The sequence below is a fragment of the Leopardus geoffroyi genome, chromosome B4, assembly GCF_018350155.1.
Source record: "Leopardus geoffroyi isolate Oge1 chromosome B4, O.geoffroyi_Oge1_pat1.0, whole genome shotgun sequence".
Taxonomy (NCBI): Eukaryota; Metazoa; Chordata; class Mammalia; order Carnivora; family Felidae; genus Leopardus; species Leopardus geoffroyi.
The window spans coordinates 85,752,583-85,762,703 of record NC_059341.1 but is presented as its reverse complement, the minus strand read 5'-3'; positions in this window follow the sequence as shown (position 1 = coordinate 85,762,703).

Sequence of the window (10,121 nt, the reverse complement as noted above, 5' to 3'; positions counted from 1 at the left end):
TACTCATCAACAAAAACAAACCACCACATTTACTGCTTAAGTTTTAATGTCTAATGTTGTTCTTACATATAAATGTAAGATGTGTTATCCTTTCATTTGCATTTAAGAATACACTTTAATTCTGAAGTCAGTTTAAAACTATACTTTAGAATCGGCTCTCTTTTTTTCAGGGACACCTAGGTGGCTTAGTCTGTTAAGCATCCGACTCTTGATCTCAGCTCAGGTGTTGGTCTCAGGGTCATGAGTTCAAGCCCCACATTGGGTTCCACACTGGGCATGAAGTCTATTTAAAAAAATCAACTTCTATTTTCTTCAGTTTTCATTTTAATTCCAGTTACGTACAATGTTATGTTAGTTCCAGGTGTACAACATAGTGATTCAACACTTCATACATCACCCTGTGCTCATTGCAACAAGTGCACTCCTTAATCTCTATCACCTATTTAATCCATCTCCCCACCCACCTCCCCTCCAGGAACCATCAGTTTGTTCCCTATAGTTAAGAGTCTGTTTCTTGGTTTGCCCCTCTCTTTTTTGTTTTGCTCATTTGTTTATCAACTCTTGACTTATTTATGTAACTGGTATGTTAAACGAGCACAATGTATAAGATGTATTTAAAATTCTCATTTTTGTAGGGTTTCCCACTCTCCTATATTTCTGCTCTATGGAGGAAAGTTTTAGGTTGTTTTACTTTGTTTTGATTTGCTTAGTTTAGTTCATTTTTTTTTTCAACGTTTATTTATTTTTGGGACAGAGAGAGACAGAGCATGAACGGGGGAGGGGCAGAGAGAGAGGGAGACACAGAATCAGAAACAGCCTCCAGGCTCTGAGCCATCAGCCCAGAGCCCGACGCGGGGCTCGAACTCCCAGACCGCGAGATCGTGACCTGGCTGAAGTCGGACGCTTAACCGACTGCGCCACCCAGGCGCCCCTAGTTCATTTTTTTAAATTGGTGGCAGTGGGGTGCATAGGGAAATGTTTTTGTCTTACCATTAGATCAACACTCAGCAGTGTCTTATCTTTCCAGGTCACATGGAGGCAATAAATAGCCCTAGGATCACATTAAATTGCCAATATAATCTCAATTCAGTCATTATATTATCTAGTCTCAGAAAATCCAAAATATTAACATCATTAGATGCCATCACTTCCTTCTTGCCGGCCAAGATTTTCCAGGAGAAGGGCAGAGGTGTAGCAAAGAAGGAACAGGAGAAGAAAATCCTTACTTGATTGGTACCTCACCTCACTCTCTGGGATTGGCAGATATTTCTAGCTGAGGCTCCAGAGTCATTCTCAGAGCTCATTGGAAGCTCCCACACTAGGTCCCTTGCTTTAGTTAGAATTGTTTATGCTGTGCTAACAAATAACCATGCACCCAAATCATTGGCTCAAGACAACAAAATTTATTTTCTGCTCACTCACCATGTACCTTGTGAGTGGGTGGGTAAACACGCAGAGATTTAGGTTAATGAAGGCTCCACATCACAACACATTCCTCTGAGATCAAGGCAGCAGAGAAAAGGGCACAGGAGCAAGCACTGGCTCTTAACAACGTTTGCCTAAAGGAGACACACAACACTGTATTCACCTTCTATTGGCCACACTGAGTTCAATACGGCAGGAATTTACAATCCTCCTGCAAGGACAGGCACTGAAAATGGGTAAACAGGACTGCAGATGACCACTCTGTCTGGCTTAAACTGCTATGATATGGGGGTAAGTCTTCAGCAAGACATCCCCAATCCTCCCTACACCTCTGATTTTCCAATGGTCAACCCACACAAACTCACTTTTGTGGCCTTTCACCCTGTGGCATCAACAACTTCAGGCCAGAATTTCTATCAGTGACTCTAACCTGTTCCCTGGATTTCAGGTACCTTTGACCAGCCATTTTAGAGGACCACCATTAATACCCCAAATAGCAACAACTTTCTCTTTCAACCTGTCCTCACACCAGCAGAGCTCACCAGGAAACGGGCAGCACAAACATCCCCACAATTTCAGGGATCACACACTATGTGGCAAAAGATGCAGATTTACAACAAGGCGACAGCTCTCCCCAAAGAAATCTTGCAAATCCTCCTCTCCTTTCTACTTTGTCTAGACTTTTATATTCACACAACATCTAAGAGGATTAAAAATGGTGGAACCAGTTCTTAATATTTTTCTTTGACAATTTTGTGTATGGTCTGTCTCTCACTCACTTTGGTGTCTGATATCTTGATTCCTCTATGAAAATTTCCATATTAACACTCCACCCTACCCTTTATCCTTACTTTGGGATTATATGGCTCAAAATGATTTTTAGTGTTCATGTTTGAATTATAAAACCCACACCCATTTTTTCTGTGATAAAATTCCTATGGCACCCATTCAGCGTCTAGTGTAGATACTTATCCCAGATTGCATAGTATCTGGTTCTCCTGGCCTCATTGAGTCATTGAGGGATATTGATGTGACCTCATCTGTACCAATCAGAGTTCTTCTTTATAGAGGGGAAAAGAGAAATATGTGTCCCCCTCCTCAGATTTCTAAAGGATAAATAATATTTACTCCTCATAAGAAGGCAGTGTTGGAGGGAGCACTCTTACCGTGCCTCCAAACCACAGAAGGTATGGCTAATTTAATTTGTCAGAACTTGACATTCATTGGCCATATGGAGGGATGACTGCTTTTCAGAGTAAGCAATAAATTCCTATGCCTCATCATGTTGCCTGTTTTATTGGATCTCTAAGAAACAGAATGGTCTCTTTTTCTTCTCCTTTATGCCATACAAAGTTAGGGCCCATAAGATCTACTTTCTACAGATAAGCCTACCCAAACTATCCCCCCCTTTCTCTCATTTCTGTCAGCCAAAGAGTGTCTGAAGTGGGCCTCCAATGTTCTGTGAAGTTGGGTAGATATGCAGACTGTAGAAGCATTCTATAGAAGCATAGGTGGTTATAAGACAAAGTTGAGGCAGGTGTAAGCCTACTCTATAATTAATCCATTGTTTGGGGTGGTTGACTTTATACACTGAGCCCAGTTGTCCTAACAGTTGTTACTGTTTATCCTCTTTCAGTTAGAACCCAGGAAAATAAGACGTATAAGTAACTGGCTCAGGAAACTTTTAGCATTAGAGAATTTACTTTCTTCTCAGAATTATTTTCTTCTCAGATTATGGAGCTGGAGGAATGTAAATTTGAAGTTCCTACCACACATGGAGAAAATCCATCTGCATTATTAAAAAAATAAATCCAACGTAGAGAGAGGAAGAGTCTCAAGGGTGATAATCTCCATGGTCTCTATCAACCTCAAGGCCAGTTCTATGACTATGCTAACTACATTTGGGTTACAAGAACCAATAAACTACCCTTACTTGCCCATGCTAATTTGAGTTGGGCATTTTGACACTAGCAATTGAAAAAAAAAAATCCTGATGGATACAATTGTTGACTATTTCTTTTCTTTTTAATCACTGACTATTTCTTAAGACTATCAACCACTTCTCTTTCAGCAACCTACTCTATGGCCCAGTGTACTGCAGATCTAATAAGAATAACTTTTAGAGCCAAACTAACTGGGAAGGACATGTACTCACCGTTACCAAATACTTGCTAATTGATATTTTCTAACTAGTGATAAAATAGAATAAGTAAATGTACATACTTTGAAAAAGAAATAAAAACACATAAGAGGAAGACTCCACCAAAAAACTATTAGAACTGATAAATGAATTCTTCGGAGAAGTGTCTATTCATGTCGCTTGCCCATTTCTTCACTGGATTATTTGTTTTTTGTGTGTTGAGTTTGATAAATTCTTTGTAGATTTTGGATACTAACCCTTTATCTGATGTCATTTGCATGTATCTTCTCCCATTCTGTCGGTTGCCTTTTAGTTTTGCAACCGACACATGAAAAAATGCTCAACATCACTCATCATCAAGGAAATACAAATCAAAACCACAATGAGATACCACATTACACCTGTCAGAATGGCTAACATTAACAACTCAGGCAACAACAGATGCTGGCGAGGATGCGGAGAAAGAGGATCTCTTTTGCACTGTTGGTGGGAATGCAAGCTGGTGCAGCCACTCTGGAAAACAGTATGGAGGTTCCTCAAGAAACTAAAAATAGAACTACCCTATGACCCAGGAATTGCACTACTAGGCATTTATCCATGGGATACAGGTGTGGTGTTTCGAAGGGACACATGCACCCCCATGTTTATAGCAGCACTATTAACAATAGCCAAAGTATGGAAAGAGCCCATATGTCCATCGACAGATGAATGGATAAAGAAGATGTGATATATACATACAATGGAGTATTACTTGGCAATCAAAAAGAATGAAATCTTGCCATTTACAACTACATGGATGGAACTGGAAGGTATTATGCTAAGTGAAATTAGTCAGTCAGAGAAAGACAAAAATCATATGACTTCACTCATATGAGGACTTTAAGAGACAAAACAGATGAACATAAGAGAAGGGAAACAAAAATAACATAAAAACAGGGAGGGGGACAAAACAGAAGAGACTCACAAATATGGAGAACAAACTGAGGGTTGCTGGAGGGGTTGTGGGAGGGGGGATGGGCTAAATGGGTAAGGGGCATTAAGGAATCTACTCCTGAAATCATTGCTTTACTATATGCTAACTAATTTGGATGTAAATTTTAAAAAAGAAAAAATAAAGTTAAAAAAAAAGAAAAAAAAAGAACTGATAAATAAATTCAGTAAAGTCGCAGTATACAAAATCAATATGCAGTAATCTGTTGTATTTCTACATACTAACAATGAAGCAACAGAAAGAGAAATTAAGAAAACAACCCCATTTATTTTTTTTATTAAAAAAATTTTTTTAGATGTTTATTTATTTTCGACAGAGACAGAGACAGAATGCGAGTGGATTAGGGGCAGAGAGAGAGGGAGACAAAGAATCCAAAGCAGGCTGTAGGCTCTGAGACATCAGCACAGAGCCTGACACGGGGCTTGAACTCAGGAGCTGTGATATCATGACCTGACTGAAGTCGGACACTCAACTGACTTGAGCCACCCAGGTGCCCCTTAAAACAATCCCATTTATAATTGCATCAAAAATAATAAGATACCCAGGAATAAACCTAACCTAACAGGTGAAAGACCTGTACTCTGAAAACTATGAAACATTGATGAAGGAAATTGAAAAAGACACAAAGAAATGGAAAGACATTCCATGCTCATGGATTGGAAGAACAAATATTGTTAAAATGCCCATACTACCCAAAGCAATCTCTAGATTTAATGCAATCCCTATCAAAATACCGATAGCATCTTTCACACAACTAAAACAAACAATTCTAAAATTTGATTGGAACTACACAAGGCCCTGAATAGCCAAAACAATCTTGAAAAAGAAAAGCAAAGCTGGAGGTATCACAATTCAAGACTTCAGGCTATATTACAAAGCTGTAGTAATCAAAACAGTGTATAGTACTCACACAAGAATAAACATATATCAATGGAACAGAATAAAAAAACCCAGAAATAAACCCACATTTATATGGTCAATTAATCTTTGACAAAGCAGGAAAGAATATACAATGGGGAAAAGACAAATGGTGTTGGGAAAACTGGTCAGCTGCATGCAAAAGAATGAAACTGGACCACTTTCTTACATCATACACAAAAATAAACTCAAAATGGATTAAAGAGTCCAATGTGATACCTGAAACCATAAAAGTCCTTGAAGAGAGCACATGGAATAATGTTTCTGATGTCAGCTGTAGCAACATTTTTCTAGATATGTCTCCTTAGGAAAGGGAAATTAAAGCAAAAATAACTATTGGGACTAAATCAAAATAAAAAGCTTCTGCACAGTGAAGGCGACAATCAACAAAACTAAAAGGCAACCTATAGAATGGGAGCAGGTATTTGTGACTGACATATCTGATAAAGGGTTAGTATCCAAAATATATAAAGAATTTATACAATTCAACACCCAAAAGCCAAATAATCCATTTAAAAAATGGGCAGAAATCATGAATAGATATTTCTCCCAAGTAACCATCCAGTTGGCCAATAGACACAAAAAGATGCCGAACATCACTAATCATCAGGGCTATGCAAATCAAAACTACAATGAGATATCACTTCACACATGTCAGAAGGTCTAAAATCAACAACACAAGCAACAACAAGTGTTGGCAAGGGTGTGAAAAGAAAGGACCCCTCATGCACTGTTGGTGAGAATACAAATTAATGCATGCACTGTGGGAAACAGTATGGAGGTCCCTTAAAAAGTTAAAAATAGAACTACTCTATGAGCCAGTCATCTCACTACTGAATTTTTACCCAAAAAATACAAAAACACTAAATCAAAGGAATACATTCACCCGTATGTTTTTTTTGCATCATTATTTACAAAAACCGAATTATGGAAGTATATATATATATACATATGTATACATATGTATATACATAAATATATATATATACATATATATATACACACACATATACTTCATTATATATATAATGGAATATCATTTAGCTATAAAAAAGAATAAAATCTTGCCATGTGCAACAACACGGATGGAACTAGAGAGTTTAATGCTAAGCAGCAAATACCATATGACTTCACTCATATGTGAAATTTAAGAAGCAAAACAAATGAGCAAAGGAAAAAAAGAGAGAGATACAAACCAAGAAACAGACTCTTAACTGTAGAGAGAAAACTGATGGTTACTGAGGGGAGGTGGGCAGGGGGATGGATTAAACAGGTGATGAGGATCACAGAGTGCACTTGTCATGATGAGCACTGCATGATGTATGGAATTGTGGAATCACGATATTGTACACCTGAAACTAATATAACACTGTATGTTAACTATACTGCAATTAAAAACAAAGTAAAAAACACACACAGTAAGATTTACCCATCTAGCCCATAGTTTTGACCCATATCACCAGCACTCAACAATTTTTTGGCTTCGTTATCCCTTTACCATATTTACTTTTGGAAGAAAAAAAGTTTGTAGTTTATGTCAGCTGTTAAACTACAGACAAAGACCATATTTATATTAAAGTATCTTTTTTTCTAAGTGTTCACAAGCAAGAAAAGAAATCTTACTATGAGGAAGGATAGAATCATATGCACCTTTAGGTACCATAGAGAATTATTTTATAATCCATTCAGAATGGTTTACCTCCTTTATGGTACAGCCCCCTGTGTAAATAATAAAACCATTATATTTTGTGAACAAAATGAGAAATTTTTAGGGTTATTAGCACATTGAATTTTTATCACAAGGAAAACCTGTATAAAGATATAGCTTAGATCTTTCTATAATTCTGATGCACTGAGAAAATATGTAGTATGTGCTATTCCAACCTGATACTAGGGAGACAAAAGTTGTAAGTCAGGGAATAGGGGGAGGTGTACCCCAAGATATATAGATACTATTGTAAAGTAGATGTTTAGATGTGGGAGAGGTATTGAAGAAAATGAGTTTCTGTAGCTCTATTTGTTTATTTTCACACTAGCTGAAAAGTGTGCTATATATGAAATATATAAAGGAGGTCACAGCCACAAAGCTTCAATGCTTTAATAAAAACTGCCTAAAAAGTGGAAGCATCCTGTAAAAAAACATTACTGTGGGTTGCAGGTGCTAATTCTACCTCAGTACCAAAAAGGAAAAATAATTTTAAAAAATAACATGTATACAATATACCAATGACATTCTAATGGCTGTATTTCCCTGAAAGTGCTTTTAAGCAGCTATTGCCCTGCAGTGTATTTTGTTGTTGTTGTTGTTGTTCTGAATGCATGAAATGAGTAAATCATTTAACAGAAATAAGCTGGAAGTTTACTCTATTTTATTACATAGTGTATGCTATATAAATGCTAAGTTGTATTATTTTAAAAACGAGAAAAAGCACCTAGGCTGTTGGAGACAGCACTTACCTGACAAGTAACAAGGCTCTCTTCTTAACCCCACTCTCTGCTCTCTGCTTTGTTTCTGTGACATACCTGCATGTGTGTTTTAAGAGGCAAGAGAATGCAGGAATGAATATGCTAGAATTTTTAGGTCCACCACGTACGTAATGGGTTCTAGTAACTGCCCTGAAATTTTGTTGTGAAAAAGTATGCCTATTTTTCAGTCACTTGATTTTAAAAACAATAAAGATAAAATGATCTGGCTTTTACTTTCCATATTCTTAGTAATTCCTACTTTTTGTGAAATATGATCTTAGTCATATAAAGGAGATTGAAGTTAGGGGTCACTTAAAGTCCTTGAAAAGATGTAGTTCTTATAAAGATCCCAAGACCAATAAGGCTTCCTTAAGTAAAAAGAGAAAACAAAACAAAAGAAAACACTAAAAATATTAACAGAACTTAACGTGAGTTCTGAAAAAAAACCACAATAGTATATTAAACATCTCATATATTCACCAGATCTTTATTAGAATTAAGACCTCAGAACAACAGAAAATTTATATCATATGTGGGTGGATTGGAGTATGTCAGCGGCCAGTTTAAGTTTTTTCTTTCTTTTTTATTATTTATTTTATCTTCTGCACCAGGAAAGGAGACAAAATTGCACTGAAATTGTACCTTAATCCAACCTAATTCCCTTTCTTTGCCAGTAAACTGTATTAATTGGTTTTCTCAACCCTAAATATTAGGACTACTAAGTGGAAAGTAATTTGCTGTAAGCCTTCTAAACACTGTGGTTGTCTCCAGTGCACCATGAGACTGTCTGTACTCTGAACACAGCCTATAAAATTCATCCTATCCTGGCCAAGATCGAAGGCATGATTAGCAAGTGGGGGTGACTTTTAATGAAAAATAAAAACCAAATACACTAGGCTCTACAATATTAATATTAATATTAATATTAATATTAATATTAATTGGTCTTAGTGCAAATATACTCTACTTTGCCACTCTGAGAGCACGTAATTAAGCTTTCTGCTGTGGATGAACAGATGAATTCGCATCTACTGATTTAAAGAGAACGAGTGTGGAGCACCGCAGCCAGCAATGGTATCCACAGCTGCCTTAATTCATTGTTTATGTTTTCTATAGACTTAAAACAGTTTGAAATAGTCTCACAGACTATACCTGAAGGAGATTCATTAAATAATATTAAAGCATTTATTGGAGACACAGGGGTCTGTTGGGCCTATCTCCAGGGACAAAGGTGCTAAAAGGTATCATTTTTGCTCATTGTCACTGAGCCTGTTGGTTTGTCTTGCCCTCTCCTGCCACCACCAGCTGCCCCACTGAGGCAAGCAGGCTTGTCCAGCCCTTAGGATCTCCCACAGTCTTGGGAAAGTCAGCAAGCTTTCCCTGCTTTGTACACTCCTATGGCTCCACTGCAGTTGATGGGCTTACCCTTTCTCCAAGCCCTCCTGTAGCCCCATCACAAATAGAAAAACTGCCCTGGCTCCGGGTTCCCCCACAGCCTGGTCAAGCCCTGCCAAACTGGCGCATATAGTCCACACAGGGGATGTCCTTTAAACATCTGGTTTTAGTGGCCAGGGGAACCTGTATTTCTAGGTCCCATGGGACTGAAATGGGCATGGCACAGACAGTAGACTGAAACACAGCTCCAGACTTCCTGTGAGAATGGCCTATTTACTTGTCTTGGAGGTTCAGCCTGAGGGGCAGGCTTCATGTTTACCACACACCTAGAGACTGTTGAGGAGCTCTCAGGGAATGTAGGCTGGGGCACTTATCTTTGCATTCTCTCTTGGCCTTGTTCCCGCTCTCTGGTACCTCCCAGAAAGTACCATATACATATGTCTGGATCCCTGAGTTTTGCAAATGTTACCAAGGGAACACCTCTAAACTGCCTCATCTGGAGGCCAGCAGGAGTTAACAACTGTGGTCCCACAGAGCTGTATCTATTTGCATAGTTTAAAGGCTGCTGCCTGAGGGTCTCACTTCCAAGAAGACTGCATCTAGGGGCTGACTGAAATCTCTCTCTTTGGAACACTCACATGGCTTGGCACAACCTCAACTAGGACCTGTCAAGAATCAATCAGACTGCTTAGACAATCAAAAAAGTTTGATAGACAACCAAGAACTGGGGCAAGGTTGTATGACAAGATTCATCACTAACACAAGGCTATTTCTTCAACACTGGGA